We start from the raw sequence: 17,032 nt of genomic DNA on the forward strand, positions 1-17,032 counted from the left end.
TTCCAGAATAAACTAGACATTCCAGAAGGAAATCGTCTGGGGTGCAAATCTCTTACAACTTTACTCCGATTTCCCACTTTTGTTTAGAATATACCGGCGGAACATTAATCGTCCACGCAAAAGTAGCAAAGCTTAGTCAGTCCAGGGAAAGGTTTCTTCCAGGACAAAAACCTTGTGTAACTTTTGGAAAACATGCTCCACAAATTGTTCAATTTTGTGTAAACGGGAAATTTTTATATCATTTTTCTTGGTAAAGCACATACACCTTAGAATGTGTTCAAACCTATTTTGTTGACATTATATTTTGAAATACTGCGTGAGCATATAGTAGACTTGGTACTCCAATAACACTTAATGTTTGGCATTTTTACACTTTCCATCAGCATACATAATGCTTATTGTCTCAATTATTGAAAACATTTTTAAAGGTTTATGCAAGAATATTCAGAAAGTGCGTAGTAGATATGAGTAATAGACACCTGGGCTTTCGTCATGGCTTCGTAACAGTAGGAGCTTTGTATAGTTTCACAACTCACACTCAAAAATTTCGAGACCAACAAAAATCTTTTTGTTGCATTCATAGACTATGAGAAAGCTTTCGACAAGGTTAAACATGGAATGTCTAAAGCGAAAATGACTCTACAAAAATGATATTAGTGAGTTCTTTCTTTTATTCTAGGTATAATTGAGCAATGATCTTAAAAGAACTCGCCTAAATAAATCTGTTTAATCAGATGCCTGTCGGAAAAACTTTTTTATTGCAAAAATTGATCCGTTTGTTTTACGTGTGCTTGATATTGTCCCAGAGTATTGTTAAGTTTTATATTAATTTTATTTTTTATCGCTTTAGTCAAAAGTATGTGTATATAAATTGCACTGATATGCGCACACATGCATATCTGAGCAATGAAAGCGTCATTTTTCGCGATATAAGTTCCACCACTACCAATAGTTTTTATAATATCTATCGAATTGAAAGCTTCATTGTTTTTATTCATTTGTGGAGTTGCGTCTGTGTTAAGTAGTGGTCCTGAAAAAATAGTGGTACGCGTTCAGTGTTTATGAATTTTGTCTACAGGTACTAATTTTGTGAAAAGTTTAGTTAGTTGTTTTTAATCCTTCTGGTACTTTTAGTAAGTGCATATTAGTTTATTTAGTTGTTCATACATATATTTTGCTGTTAATTTTAATAACTAAAAATATTTAGCCGGTTAAGTAACGGTCCTCATAGCAGAAAAATCGATGCTTTCAGCCAGTCTAATATTGATCTTTTGAAAAATATATCATTCAGTTTAAACAAAGATGGATTTAGAAATATTATCTGTAAAATTTTTCGAGTTCTCAAAAATGGGACATTTTCGAAACCTACCCTTTGGTAAATAATAGTCGTGTACGTTATACATACATTATTTTAATAAATTTGCTTATCTTGTTTTAGTAGTTTGACTATATTATATATAATAATATATACTTCAACTAAAGTTTTTCAATATTGCATTAATAATTTTAGACTTGCTTTTACCGATTGCATCCATTTTCTTAGGTAGCGGTCATGCGTTTTCTTTTTTTACCAGCCTTTGTTCATTAATTTGTTAAGAATTCTTCCTCTTATTCTGGGTATAATTAGTGTATGGTCTTAAGAATTCTGTTTAATCATATTCCTGTCGGAAAAACTTGTTTAATGAAAAAATTGATCTGTTTCCTCTATCTGAAGTCTGCTTTCTTGATATTCTCCTAGTATTTTCCTAAGTATTTTTAAGTTTGATTTTAATGTTACTTCTTATCGCTGTGGTCAAAACTATATGTTGTATCTTCTAATGTATTCCCGTGTAGTTTTTACATTTTGCCTCTAGAAAGGCAATTTAAACAGAGGTTGGACATTTTTGAGGCCTACCCCTTTGTAAATAATTACCGTGTACAATTATAGATGCATTATTTTAATAAACCTACTTTTTTTAAGTAGCTGCAATATATTATATATACTTTAGCCAAACAGGCTTTACGGGCCAAAGAATTTTTTTATTTCTTTATGTCCTGTGCTAGGGTTTTAAAACTGTTATCAACAATTTCAGATATTTAATTTTTCTACGTATTCCATCCATTTTCTTAGACAGCAGAGATCCTGTTTAGCTGAAATATGTACCCGAGCTAAAAATGCTTTAGCGGCCAAAGGCGTGTTTTCGGTTTTCATTTCTTTAAGCCTCTGTTTATTAATTTGTTAGAAATATTTCTTCCTTTCATTCTGGGTATAATTGGGTTATAATTGTAATGAACTCTCCTAAAAATTTTGTTTAATCAGATGCCTGTCGGAAAAACTTGTTTAATGCAAAAATTGATCTGTTTCCTCTATCTGAAGTCTGCTTTCTTGATATTCTCCTAGTATTTTCCTAAGTATTTTTAAGTTTGATTTTAATGTTACTTCTTATCGCTGTGGTCAAAACTATATGTTGTATCTTCTAATGTATTCCCGTGTAGTTTTTACATTTTGCCTCTAGAAAGGCAATTTAAACAGAGGTTGGACATTTTTGAGGCCTACCCCTTTGTAAATAATTACCGTGTACAATTATAGATGCATTATTTTAATAAACCTACTTTTTTTAAGTAGCTGCAATATATTATATATACTTTAGCCAAACAGGCTTTACGGGCCAAAGAATTTTTTCATTTCTTTATGTCCTGTGCTAGGGTTTTAAAACTGTTATCAACAATTTCAGATATTTAATTTTTCTACGTATTCCATCCATTTTCTTAGACAGCAGAGATCCTGTTTAGCTGAAATATGTACCCGAGCTAAAAATGCTTTAGCGGCCAAAGGCGTGTTTTCGGTTTTCATTTCTTTAAGCCTCTGTTTATTAATTTGTTAGAAATATTTCTTCCTTTCATTCTGGGTATAATTGGGTTATAATTGTAATGAACTCTCCTAAAAATTTTGTTTAATCAGATGCCTGTCGGAAAAACTTGTTTAATGCAAAAATTGATCTGTTTCCTCTGTCTAAAGTCTGCTTGCTTGATATTCTCCCAGAGTATTTCCTAGTTTGATTTTAATTTTATTTTATATCGCTATGTTTAAACAATGTGTTGTATCTTCTAATGTATTCCCGTGTAGTTTTTACGTTTTACAACGCCCCTACAAAGGCCATTTGGCCATACAACAAAATTTGGGCGTTCTTGAAGCCTACCCCTTGGTAAATAATTACTGTGTACGTTATACATGTATTATTTTAATAAATTTACTTATTTTTTTTAAGTAGCTGCAATATATTATATATGCTTTGGCTAAACAGATTTTAGGGCAAACGCTTTTTTCATTTCTTTATGTGCGGTGCTACGGTTTTCCATTTTCTTAGGCAGTGGGTATCCGTTTTCTTTTTATACCAGCCTTTTTATTAATTTGTTAAGAATTCTTCCTTTTATTCTAAGTATAATTGAGGTATGCTCTTGAAAGAACTCTCCTAAATAATTCTGTTTAATCAGACGCATGTCAGAAAAACTTTTTTAGTGCAAAAATTGTTTGATTTTAATTTTATTTCTTATCGCTATAGTCAAAACTATGTGTATATATTTTGCACTGATATTTATGCGCATACACTCATATCTATGCATGCGCAGGCATGCATATCTGAGCAATGAGCTTCCTTTTTCGCGATTACCACCACTACCAATAGTTTTTAACCAATCGAATTGAAAGCTTCATTTTTTTTGTTCATTTGTCGATGTGAATTGGTGTTATGCAGTGGTCCTGAAAAAATAGTGGTACGCGTTCAGTGTCTAGTACAGGTACTAATTTTGTTAATAATTTACTTAGTTGTTTATACACTTTCTGGTACTTTTTGTAAGTCTATATTAGTTTATTTAGTTGAATATATAATATTTTGCTGTTAGTTTTAATGACTAAAAATATTTAGTCGGTAAGAACCGGTCATCATAGCAGAAAATGGATGCATTCATTTTCTTCTTAAGCCGGCATGAGTTTTTTTTTGTACCATCCTTTGTTTATTAACTTGTTAAAAATAAGAATTCTTCCTCTCATTTTGGGTATAATTAGGGTATGGTCTTAAAGAACTCTCATAAACAATTCAGTTTAATCATATGCCTAAAGCCTTATTTTATTTCTCTATGTCATGTGCTAGGGTTTTCCAATCTTTTATCAATAATTTCAGATATTGCTTTACCGTTTCCATCCATTTTTTAGGCGCTGGGTATACTATTTCTTTTTGTACCAGCCTCATTATTAAAATGTTAAGCCTTCATTCTAGGTATAATTGAGTTATAATATTGACAGAACTCTCCTTAATAATTCTATTTAATGATATGCCTGTCGGAAAAACCTTTTTTTGTGCCAAAAATGATCTGATTGCTCTAAAGCCTGCTTGATATTCTCCCAGAGTATTATCGAGTTTGATTTTAATTTTATTTCTTATCGGTATGGTCAAAACTGTATGTTGTATCTAATTATGCATTTCTATGTAGTTTCTACATTTTACAACTTCTCTACAAATGCAACTTAAACAAAGATTGGTCATTTTTGAAGCCTACCCCTTGGTAAATAATTACCGTGTACGTTATACATGCATTATTTTAATAAATTTTCTTATTTTTTTTAAGTAGCTGTAATATGTTATATATTTATACTTCATATAAACAGGCATTATAGGCCAAATCCTTTTTCTTTTTGTACCAGTCTCTTTATTAAATAATATACTTCAGCTAAGCAGGCTTCTTTTACCGATTAATAATAATTAACATTATTTTTTAAGTTATTTTTTATGTCTAACGTAAGACGTTAGACGTATTTTCTTGGCTTTTTTTGTGTAATTTTTTTAGATACTCTACCAATTTTTTAATTTTTTTTTATATATATGTAGATTTTTTGACACTACTAGTTTGCAGTAAAATTTTACTAGTTTGCAGTAAAATTTTGGCTTTTCTTTAGTTTTTTGATCAAGTTCTCAAAATAGTGCGCATTTTGGAGGTCTACCGTGCGGGTTAATAAACAATTACCGTGTACGTTATATATACGGTATTTTTATAAATTATCTTATATATTTTGAAACAGTTGATTTATATTTTATGTACTTCAGCTAAACCGGTTAAGGGGCCCAAAGCTTTAAATAGTCTTAATCTGGTACCCACAACAATTTCAGATATTTTACCGATTCCATCCATTTCCTTCGCGGGTTGACATCTTTTTTCTTTTTATACCAGTCGCTGTTTACTAATTTGTGAAGATTTCTTCCTTTCATTTTAGTTATGTTACCGAGCATTCTAAATCTTTAAAGTATAGCGAGAATCTATACTTTTGATTCTCCATATTTTTGCATTAGTTCTTGTTCGCAAGGCATTATCCTTTTCTACGTATATTTCACTCCCATCCATCTAATTTTGGCTCAAAATTTTGATTAATCATTCAGGTCTCGCTTTTTCTTAGCGATTTTCTTTACTTCTTGGTTCTCTTCGTTTCCGAATTTTCAAAAAATGCCCGTGTCATCAAATATAAGTTAAAATATCTTTCTTGCATTACTCTCATTCGAAATATGTATTAAGTTTTAAAACTTCAATTCCTGACAAATCAGACATCTCTGGTTCGCCGCCATATTGATCCAGTTGTTGTCATCTTGATCATTTTCTCGTTTATTTTCCTGGTTTCGCCATTATTAGTAACATTTCCATCAGCATCATTGACTGGTTCGTCACTGGTATATTCTTAATCATTACCTGAGTCTTGTTCCACACTAGAATCCGATTCTGACAAAGGCTTATAATTACTGCCCGAATTTGAATACATTTCTGCTGTTTCGTCAGGCAATTCTAACATTTAAAAAAGTTTTTTATCATTTTCTGAGTTCATAATCTTATCGACCTTCCCTTGAAGCTCTTTGTCTGTGACCAGTTCTTTTAATCATATTGAAAACCACTATTGAAACTGCAATTCAAAATAATTTTTCAGCCGTATACTAGTATACAAAGGCCCTTTTAATAATTTCTTTTTTGAAATACACGTTTATCATATAATTCAATAAAAACGTTTTATTATATTTGTATTAATATTTGCGTTATAGTAGAATACCTTATAAAAAAACATAAAAGTCATTTACATGATTTAAAAACCAATGGAAAACAGAGAAATGGGTTTAAAAAGTAGCAAGTGTTTTCGCTAAATTTCTAGTGAACACACCTTCCTATAGACTATGTCTAAAGCGCAATTCGCTTGGTAGCGAACGTGTTAATATTATAAATTTTATTTTCCAGTACGGTAGGCGAATCCACCATACTTCATGCCAAAAAAGTTTAGCTTTTGTTATGTACATTTTATAGAATAATTAGGAAAAAAATACTTTTTTAATTACGTTTGTTACGACTAAGATAATTAAGTAGTTTTCTTGGCTTTTTGTGTAAATTTTTTAGATATTTTACCACTTTTTTGATTTTTTTATATATATATCTTGATTTTTGGACACTTTTACTAGTTTGCATCAAAGAACGTTAAAATTTAGACTTTTTTTTACTTTTTCGACCAAGTTCACAAAAAATTAGTCATTTTTGCGGCCTACCCCCTTGATAAATAATTACCATATACGTTATACATACATTATTTTTAATAAAGGCTCTAGCGCGAAAGATGGGCAAATCTGGGTTTGTGAGTGCATTACAAACTCCTTTAGCCAAATTTGTAGCTCCCTAGGTGGCCACTGGAGTCCCCTATCGCAAAAATATGTTTTTTCGAATTTCCTGAGAGATCCTTTGCTTTATAACATCCGAAAAAATTCACAAATATACATTTTAATGCTCTAAATAACCCGGAATAGATAATCTCCCAGCTAAACTATATAAAGAAGGTGGCCACGATACCATAATGGCATTACACCAGCTTACAAAATAAATACTGACACAGAAGTCCTTCTGCCATAGGGCATGTAACGCGGATGGAACAAAATGACCCAGCTAGAAAAATACCCATTGGTCAGAGAAGAAGAGGAAGACCCAGAACAAAGTTCCTTCATAACATAGATGAAGACATGAGAAATATGGGAATACGTGCTTGGTGGAGAAACGCGATGGATAGGGACGACTGGAGAGAAATTCTTTAGGAGGCTAGGATCCAGGCAAAAACCCGCCATGTATTTTGAAGTAGCTGAAGTCCTTCTATATACTTCAGCTAAACAAGTTTAAGAGGTCTAAAGCATTATTAGTCTTTCTTCCATTTCTTTTTCCAATAGAGTACCAACAATTTCAGATCTTTTACCGATTTCATCCATTTTCTTCGGAGGCGTCATCCTTTTTCTTTGTGTACCAGCCTCTGCTTATTAGTTTGTTAATAATAATTCTGATATTCTCACTTTAAGTTGGATTTTAATTGTATTTCTTTTCGTGTCTATCCGGCAGTATCGGTCCTAAAACACCCTTATTGTCCAAACCAAAACATATACCGCCTGGTCTATATTTAAAATTAAGGGTTTGTGGACTGAAAAGCAACCTATTTCAGCATATTAACAAAAGCCAATGAATATTTCCAAATATTAGTGTATGGATTAATTACACTATGAATATTTTTCCAATACTTCGTTTTTAACAGCGTAGGCTCAAAATTTTGGGCAAATTGCAATTCGAATCCTGAGAAAAATAATTTTCTCAGTTTCAGTTTCTCAGTTTTTCAATTTTAATAAGTATTTTTGACAAATTGAAACGCAAAATGAAAGATTACTTTATTATCGAGTGCCGAATGTCCCTGAAAACTTCTATAATGTTTATTTTAACAAATTCTTCTTCTTGTTCATGTGCCATCTCCTGTAAGAATCGATACCGCTGCTCTAAAGAGGTCAGCAGAAGTGCAGTTAAACCAAGCTCTCAAATTGTTTAACCAGGAGATGCGTCTTTTTCTGCGACTCCTTCTACCCTATATTCTTCCTTGTATTATTAATTGCAGCAAGTTATAACGCTCGCCCCTCATGACATGTGCCAGATATTGCAGTTTTATGACTTTAATTGTATTTAAAACCTCTTTATCTTTTCCCATTCTTCTCAACACCTCGACATTCGTGACTCTATCCACCCAACTGTAGGCCCATAACTCGAAGGCTTCTAATCTGTCCGAAACATCTTTCTTTAATGTCCAAGCCTCCAACCCATAAAATAATACGGAGAACACGTAGCATCTCAGAAGTCTTATCTTTAAAGAGATTGAAACGTTCCTGCTGCAGAGTACTTTTTTCAGTTTGTTGAAAGAATTTCTTGCCTGTCCTATTCTTGCCTTAATCTCTTCTGTGTACTCATTATTTTCGTTAATTATTGTACCCAGATATTTATATTTTGTGTTTACCCTAAATTGTGTTTTTTTTGTGTTTAGGGGCAGTCCGTTTTCTTCACTGACTTCTAACGACTCTGTCAACCATTTGTTGTAAATCTTCAAGACATTCCGCTAATAAAATAGTGTCGTCGGCAAACTGTATATTATTGATTGGTCGGCCATTTACTTTTATTCCCATAGTTAGTTCTTCTAGTGCTTCCTGGATTATTTCCTCTGAATACAAATTGAACAAAGTAGGAGACAGGACACAGCCCTTCCTGACGCTCCTCTCAATCTTTATTTCATTTGAAAAGACGTTGTTCTCTTTTACCACAGCGATCTGATTTTAATAGATAACGCTAATGATCCTGATGTATCTCATATCTAAGTTTTTCTTTTCAAGTAATTCGATAAGACGGTTATGTCTGACCTTATCGAAGGCTTTGTTGTAATCCAAGAAATACATATATACTGGCTAATTAACATCCATGCACCTTTGCACAAGTACATTCACAGCGAACAGGGCGAAATATATAATATATATATAATATAATAAATTACAGGGGAGGGCGAAAAAGAAGAAAAAATTGAGTGTGTTGTTAATTTCAAATATCTCATTCACAAGAAACTTTTTGTTTTTTTCTAAGGGATTTCTGGCCCTCGGTAATAATGTAATCTTTCATTCTGCATTTAAATCTTTCAAAAATATGTATTACTGGTAACACCATGTCCGTGGTGATATAGCGAATATTCCAAATAGAATATTCGCTATATTTGTCATACAGCAAACTCAGTCGAACGGAATGTGGTGGTGACAAGGCTACTAAATATTTGACACGGTATCAGGAATATTTTGAATTGTTTATTAAATAATTATTGATAGTGCATTTGATAAACAATTGATTTAAAACGTGAATTAATAAGATGTTATTTATTGTTTATTATTGATAGAAAATACCAAGTATTTCAAGACATTAAAGTTCAAATAAAATGATTATTATATTATAATTATTATTGTACTATTATAATAATAAAGATGATCAAATTTGCAGATATTACTGAATCGGAATGTAATGGCAATTTTAAAATTATTTTGAAATATACCAGTGTGACTTATCAAACTTATGTTTGTTTTATGGAACGCCCAGTATTTTACTACATTTTTTTATGTACCTTAATATTGTAATTCCGGAGATATTTCGATTTTTCGTAAATTGTAGGGCATTATTAAAACATTAATAACTCAGAAATTAATGAATTTAGCCAAACAATATTTTAATTGTGGATACTAGCTTAATAATAGAAAATACTGACATATTTAAAGTTGTCTGAAAATATACAGGGTGTCCGAATTTTTTTTTCCTTCCCTGAGAAACTCCGGATTAAATTGAGTGATAGGTTAAGAATCATCATTGATTTTTACTTGGAACGAACGTTCGTTAATATAGGACTTCAGGATAAGTTACATATAGCTAGGCAGTAAAGATTTTAATTTATATAGCAAACCGTTGTGCCAGACTTTATCAAAAGCATGCTGAGTATTGAGAACTACTGAGACACACAGCCTTTTCTTCCAAATTTTTCTTGATTTTATTTACTGTAGGATTGTTGAATATTTTTGACGGAAATCAAACTGATGTTCGGGTATTATGTTCTCGAGTGGTACAGGTTCGCTTATTCTATTTAGCAGGATTCTTTCAAATATCTTGGACATCAAGGGTAACAATCTTATCGGATGATAGGAAGAAGGTTCTTTAAGCAATTTGCCTGGCTTTCCAATCATTATATTATGAGCATATTTCCACTGAATTGGAAAATGGCTTAACTGCAGCATTCTATTGTAGATAATAGTATGCATGAGAACTGCTTTCCTGGGTAGATGTTTTAGGATTCTTCTATCGATTAAATCGTATCCTGGGGATTTGAAAGAGTTGGTATTACTGGAGGTGATAGTTAGCAGGGTGCATCTAGATATACATCATCACTTATGTTCTGACCTAAATTTGGAGTAAATATATTTTCTAAATATTCTGCAAATACATTAGCTTTTTCATTGTCAGTCTGCGCTCAACTTCTATCGGGTTTTCTTATTGAAGGAATTGGTAGTGTCGGTTTCTTGAATTTTTTTAGTTGCTCTCTATATAGGTAGTCATCCTGAGAGAGATTGTTAATATAAAAATTGAAGGTGTCATTACGAGCTTTATGTAGCGCTGACGCTTAATGTGGATTATCGAGTAGATTTCGAGACCTTTGCCATTTTGCATGTGCTTTCCTTTTTTCGGTTAGAATTTTTTTAATATGTAATGGCACATCGTTGTGTTCAGGATTACCCTTTTTACTTATAGGTGTAGATGTCCAAGCAGCGTTTTGTATTACAGCCGTTAGCTTTCGTACTGCAAATTCCAGCTCATCAGATTCTTTTATTCGGTGATCTAACCTTATATTCTGGTTAATGGTATTTTCAAATTGTTCCCAGTCTGTTTTTTTGTTAGATAGTCGAATGGCTGTTGATTGTATATTATAGGTGTTCTTAATGTTAGCATTATGGTCCGAACTTAGGTCAAAACTAGACTATTTTAAATATTACAAAATCTAGGAGATCCGTAATCTGCTGGCCAGAATGTTGGTTGTCCTGTGGATAAGAAGAATGAATTGTTTTTTTATAATGATCAATGTAGATTTGTACCTTTCGTTGTAGTTAGTCGTGATCCCATGGAGTATTTTTGGCATTCCAATCGCCTGCTAGAAGGAATTGTGAGCCAAGGGCTTGGAAGAAGCTGTCATATTCTTCAACTAGGATGTTATGGCTGGGAGGTGAATAAATAGCTGCGACAATCAATGACCACGAGAATGTTTCTATTCTGATTGAAATGATCTGAATATTAGGTGTGGAATAACTTTGTAAAATGTTATCTTTAACAGATGATCTGACTATGATTGCCGATCCTGTATGGGCTGTTCCGTCGGGATGGTGGGTACAATATGTTGTGTAAAAGGAAATTTTGATAACTGTTCTATCAGTTGAATGACTCTCTGAAACTAATAATATATCTATTTTGTTAACTTTTAAAAATAACGTAATTTCTTGGACATGATTTGTTAGGCTGTTAGCATTCTAGGCATTCTTATTTGCTTAACCATTAATTTGAGGCAATTATTTCACACTTAAATTTTGTTTTTTTTTTAGTTATATTTACTTTTTTAATATTTTTTTCTTAATTAAAACACTTTGTATATTAACGTATGACTATAGTTTACTTATTATATCGTTTAAACAATATTTAGGATATCTTAAATGTACCAACGTATTTCAACGTCATTGAAAATTATTATTTTAAAATTCTCCAATTTTTACTAAAATTTTCCATATTTTTGCGAAATCCTGAAGTTTGCCTTTTGTCAAATACTACAAAAATGTTGACTAATATTTCATTAAAACGTCATCTTGTTTCTTGTATATCGAAGGTAATTCTCGTAACAGAAAAAATGAAATATTCGATGAAATTCAGAATAGATATGATTTTAATAATCAGGGAATATTCTAAATAACTGCTGGAGGACACAGAAACCCCGATTCCTATTATACAGTAATAATGTAATTTAAAATAAAGAAGAAAAATGATTTTATACCCAATGAGCCGGCATTATACAACTATGTAATCACATCCAAATAAAATATTATAAGTATTGTTATGGATAAAAAATGTAAAAATTGAAAACCCGCAATCTTACTTTTCGTCAATTATTTCTTGTATTAATAAAGGAAGATAATTATTGTTAAAATAAAATTCTCTTAACTGTTTGACCATTTGCTCCCATAATTGCTCATATTTTTCAATAAGCTCGAATATCAATCCTTTCAGGGTCCACACGCAAAAGTAACAAAAATTTTTATTTGCTTCAAAAAACTGCCCTTGAATTTGATAGCTAATATGCATGATTCCTCTTTAAAATATATCTATTAACTTTCATTTCCATATACTTTAGTATCTCTCTCTCTATTGAATCTTTAGCACATAAATCTTTTGCTGAAATTGTACATTTAATTTCGAGAATAATATTATTACCTATGAGTCCATCAGGTGTTGCAGCTAAAAAAGGATATTCCTGATGAACATACATTTCTGATGGACAAATATCTAAATTTCGCTTACTTCTTGTACTGTAATGGATTCTTTTTCTATTTCATGGGCTGTAACTTTCTCTTGTGAGTTGTTACATTTAATTATAAATCCGGTCAAAATTCGAGGCCGTCAGGGGAAGATCATCTGGAAGTACCCATCTCTTCACGGCAGGTCGCAGTTCTTGTATATAGTGGAGCCAGTTCTAATGGTAACAGTTCTGACTATGTCATCGGCAACAGGATGAACAGCTTTAACAATACGAATTTTCCATTTCATTAGCAGGATTTAACCTAATTTTTCTTTAACCAAGACGAGAATTCCAGGTTGGAAAACTGTGGGATAGGTCCTTTTCCATTTAGACCGTTGCTGAAGTTTGGAAATATATTCCTTAGGCCATCTCTTCCAGAGATGGAGTGTATTTTCCCTAGTTGTAGAATAGTCATGGTCAGATAAAGCAGTAATGAGTTCTCCAATTAGGTAGTGTGCAGGTGTTAATGACAGTAAGTCACTTTGATCATTAGAAAGCTGGGATAAAAATCGGGAATTTAGACAGGCTTCGACTTGATGAAGAACTCCAAGTTGAATAGATATTTGGTAGCCATAGGTAGGTTTCTGAATTGGTAATTGGTTATAAATTGACCAAATGAGTTTTTAATAGTTGTATTCTTACAAAGTTCTTCACAAAGAACATCATCTGAAGATGAAGATTTAGGAACATTAATTTCTTTAATTTCCCAAAATTTGGCTTAGATTGCATGCCATAGAAATGTTAGAGGATTGTATGAATTAAGGTGAATGTATAATGCTGAGACAATCGAACCGAATTGAGTTTTTTGCAATGTAAGCAGATACTTGCCAAGTTTTATTTGACCTACCATCAGAGCCCAGAAGCTATCAGCACCAATCAGAATTTTGGATCTGCAAATATCAGATTATTTATTTCATTTATTAACGGCCAATCGCCCAATTAAAATACAATGTAAACATTATTGATAAATTACAGAAGATTCTTAATGTCAACCAAATGCAACGTGGGTAACCAAAAACTTCCCCTGTATATCTTTATTAGGTTCTTTAAAAACACAGTTCTTGGAACATTTGCCACATGTTCCTGCCATTTTTAAGGTTATGTCAACAATAATTCAACCAATAGTCAACAAATATTAAATATAAGAAATATTTAAGTTTGAAGTGTTCATAATAAGGTTTGAGGGTATTCTGTTAGTAATTTTTAGGAAAAACACACATTTATATTTGTTTTGAATGGAAATTGACGAGCTTGAAAAGATACAACGGTTTGTTACATGTTAGTGGTTTTTTGTCCCGTATAAGAACATTGTATTGGTGTTGTATTCAAATTTAATTTTTTACACAAGTCTTAAGAGATAAATATTGACTCGCTGCCGTTATCAAGTAATACATGACAAGAAAATATATTCTCATAACGATCAGACAGATATGTCTACTAAGACATTTTACAATAAAAGAATGCTTGACGAATTATTACAATTTGTTCTAATTTCAGGAGAATCAGGAATTTCAGTTGAATTGGCAGCATTGGAATTTCAATTATGATTATCGTGGGATACATTTCTTTTCGATAAGTTATAATAAAATTGTTACTTTGATTATTGAAACTAAAATGATATAGAGATAATAATAGATATTTATTTTCGCATTTTCTGCAGTGCATAGAACGGTACGTGTTAGTTGAATGTTTATTTCGTAAAGACGTAAACCATTGCTACATACTTTTAATTTTTTAACTTTTATGAGTTTTCTAAAAATAAAACAAGCTGGAGAATTATCTTGAAAATAAACTTCTTTATTTAGTTGAGATTGCTTAGGATATTTAAACTTTCAAGAAGTCCGCATTTTTCAGAGAAAATTACAAAACATTTCTCTGTTTTTTTTTTGTTATGTTTAGCGTATTGACATTCCCATTCACGACGAGTTATCGAATCTAGTTTTGTCCAGAATACATGAATTATTATTAAGGCGTCCCAGAAATCTACTGGTTCCTCTAGTACTTGTAATCCTTTTAAATGTCGATTCATGCCATCTAGAATGGTTCGTAATTCCTATTTGGCATTCTTTTGTAGCAGTTTTTAGTTCAAATAAAGCTTTTATGTGATTTTTCTTCAAGCAGATTCCGTGCGACATTATAATTATTGTTTGCTGATATTTAAGGTGATTTTAACAAGTCCGCTGCTTGAGATTTTACCTATAAACATAGGTAATGGAATTTTTTATATCAGGTATAGATTGTTCATTGTGCATAAATGATTCATAATGTCTTTATTTTTAAAAAATAGCCATTAATTTAATGTGTTGTAATGTGTGTAATATTGTGTTGTTTTTGTATTGCTGCATTTGAAATATAAAGTTATACATTGCTTACATGTTTATCGTTTGAATCATTTATGATTGTTTAACACTCAGAAACGATAATAAAATAACTGTCTTCGAATTCTAGACGTTCGTTCTCATTTACTATATCATTAGGGGTGTCTAAGTTTCTATCTGGATTTGGGTGTCATTAAAAGATAGGTTCAATTTTTAATAATCTGATTTTAATTTGAGCAGTTTGAGCAAAATTAGGATTTTCTTTTGTTTTTTTTTCTGTCAAGACAGATAGTTTTTAACCCTTAACTACCATGGCCAAAAATAGTAACATTTGTACCATGGCAGGGTCAAATTTGACCCCCCATTGTTTTTTGTATCAAAAATATTCTTTTTTTAACTTGTTTTATTTTAAATTATTTTGTTTACAGCTACTTTTACATTTATATAAAAATAAACGAATTTGGTTAATTAGATATAACTTTATTAAAAAAAAACTTTTTTATTCAGTCAAATTAACATAGCTATGCACTTTCTCGAATTATAAGAAAAATAATAACAATGTGCAGTTTTTTTATATCCAATAGTGAAATCTAGGTATCATAGCTCCTACCTAAAATAAAAAAAATCGATTTAGATTTCGTATCTCAAAAATGACAATCATGATTTTACCTTAATTTTTAACACAGCTTATGCATAACGTCTGTATGCGGGAATGATTTTTGCAAATAAAATCTTGACATTTATAGCACGATGAGCTTTCTTTCTTTTGGTTTTTGGAATATGGACATATTTTACACCTTCCCCTCTTTTTTCGTCGTTGTGGCTCTGGATTTGCGGCAGGCATTGGTTCCTGAAGTCCGGAAACTTTAAAAATGGCACTACGAATTTCTCTCGGTAAACAAGTTTGCTGAGCTCTACGAGTTAAATGGGCCTTAATAAGTTCTTGACCTAAAGTGGTTAGAAACAATCTTCTTTCCATTATTTGATTTTGCTGAACTCCATTAAAAATTACGTTAGCATTTAATCCTGCAATGTCCAAAATGCGAAACCATATTACTTGAGGCCATCTACAAATTCTGCCAGTTTTATAGCATGCACATTTCTTATCCAATTAATCCACCCCACCTTTTGTCTCGTAAAAATTTATAATCTCTGGTTTTCCATTAACCATTGTATTGGAATGATGCATAGTTGACACTAACAACACTGCACGATTTTTCTTAGGAACAAAAGATACAAGGCTCTCGCTTCCTGTAAAACCAAATAAGGCAGAATTAGGTGGCCTGTTTTTTTGGGGTTGAAATTCAGCAGGAACCTCTCTTTTATTTCCTTTTAGAGTTCCAACATATGAAATTTTATGGCTTCTCAGTTCTTTTATGAGCTCAATGGACGAAAACCAATTATCTGCTGTTATGTTTCTATTTGTACCAGAAATTGGTGGAATAAGTGTCAAAACATCTAGAGTGGGATGGATAACTTTTTTGGATTTGCTCTGCGTGTATCTTTTTCAGTATATATAAAACCATTTAGCAAATAATGTGTCTTAGAGTCTACTAAACACTGCATTTTCAGACAGTATTTGTCTGGCTTATTTTTGAGATACATCCTGAATTGGCACCTTCCTCTAAATGCAATAAGCATTTCATCTATTGTGAGATATTCACCACAGCTATAATTGGACTGGCAATTAATTATAAACATATTAAAAATATTGGATATAGCTGCCAGTTTATCTCCGTGCACAATACGTTCTTGTCTAGTAGCTGGGTCGTCAAAACAAAGGCTTCCAAGCAAAAAATAAAATCGGTTTAGTGACATGGTTGCTCGAAATATATCACGGCCAGTACCATTCGTAGCAAATAAAGACCTTAAATCTTCATTATTGGATTTAAATACCCCAGCTAAATATAATAAGCCTAAGAAGGCCTTTAATTCAATTATGTCAAAATGATTGGTATATTGACACGATAAATTGTGTAAATTATATTTAGAAGCCATATTAGTTATTCGTTCATTAGTTTTCTCAAGAATTTCTTGCAATATATCGTGGCTAATAATATATTCCTAAGCATCAACTGGTTTCTCTGGCATACTAGCTCGAGCTTTTCCAATAACACCAGGTAAATGACTAATTAAATTATGCTTACGTGTACGAGAAAAGGTGGGAGAAGTTTTAGACCACTTGTACCTATTTTTGCCATAAAACACATCCCTTGAGTCAGCTATATCACTTTCTTCACCCGAATATTCACTACCAGTTTCGGAATTATTAATTTGC

General features: G+C 31.8%; 1 protein-coding gene across 4 annotated transcripts in view; it reads left to right on the forward strand.

Annotated features, from left to right (window-relative positions):
* The window catches only part of LOC140452349 (uncharacterized), a 60,004-nt gene that overhangs the window by 16,563 nt on the left and 26,409 nt on the right, over positions 1–17,032 (forward strand). The window contains exon 1 of one of the 4 annotated variants that reach the window (XM_072546554.1): positions 1,013–1,133. The exons of 2 other annotated variants lie outside the window; for them this stretch is intronic. The gene's annotated coding sequence lies outside the window, so the exon portion shown is untranslated. Of the gene's footprint in view, positions 1–1,012; positions 1,134–3,683; positions 3,778–17,032 lie in introns of those variants that run through there. One more of the 4 variants, XM_072546551.1, reaches the window with a different exon arrangement.

Source organism: Diabrotica undecimpunctata, chromosome 10 (assembly GCF_040954645.1).
Source record: "Diabrotica undecimpunctata isolate CICGRU chromosome 10, icDiaUnde3, whole genome shotgun sequence".
Lineage (NCBI taxonomy): Eukaryota > Metazoa > Arthropoda > Insecta > Coleoptera > Chrysomelidae > Diabrotica > Diabrotica undecimpunctata.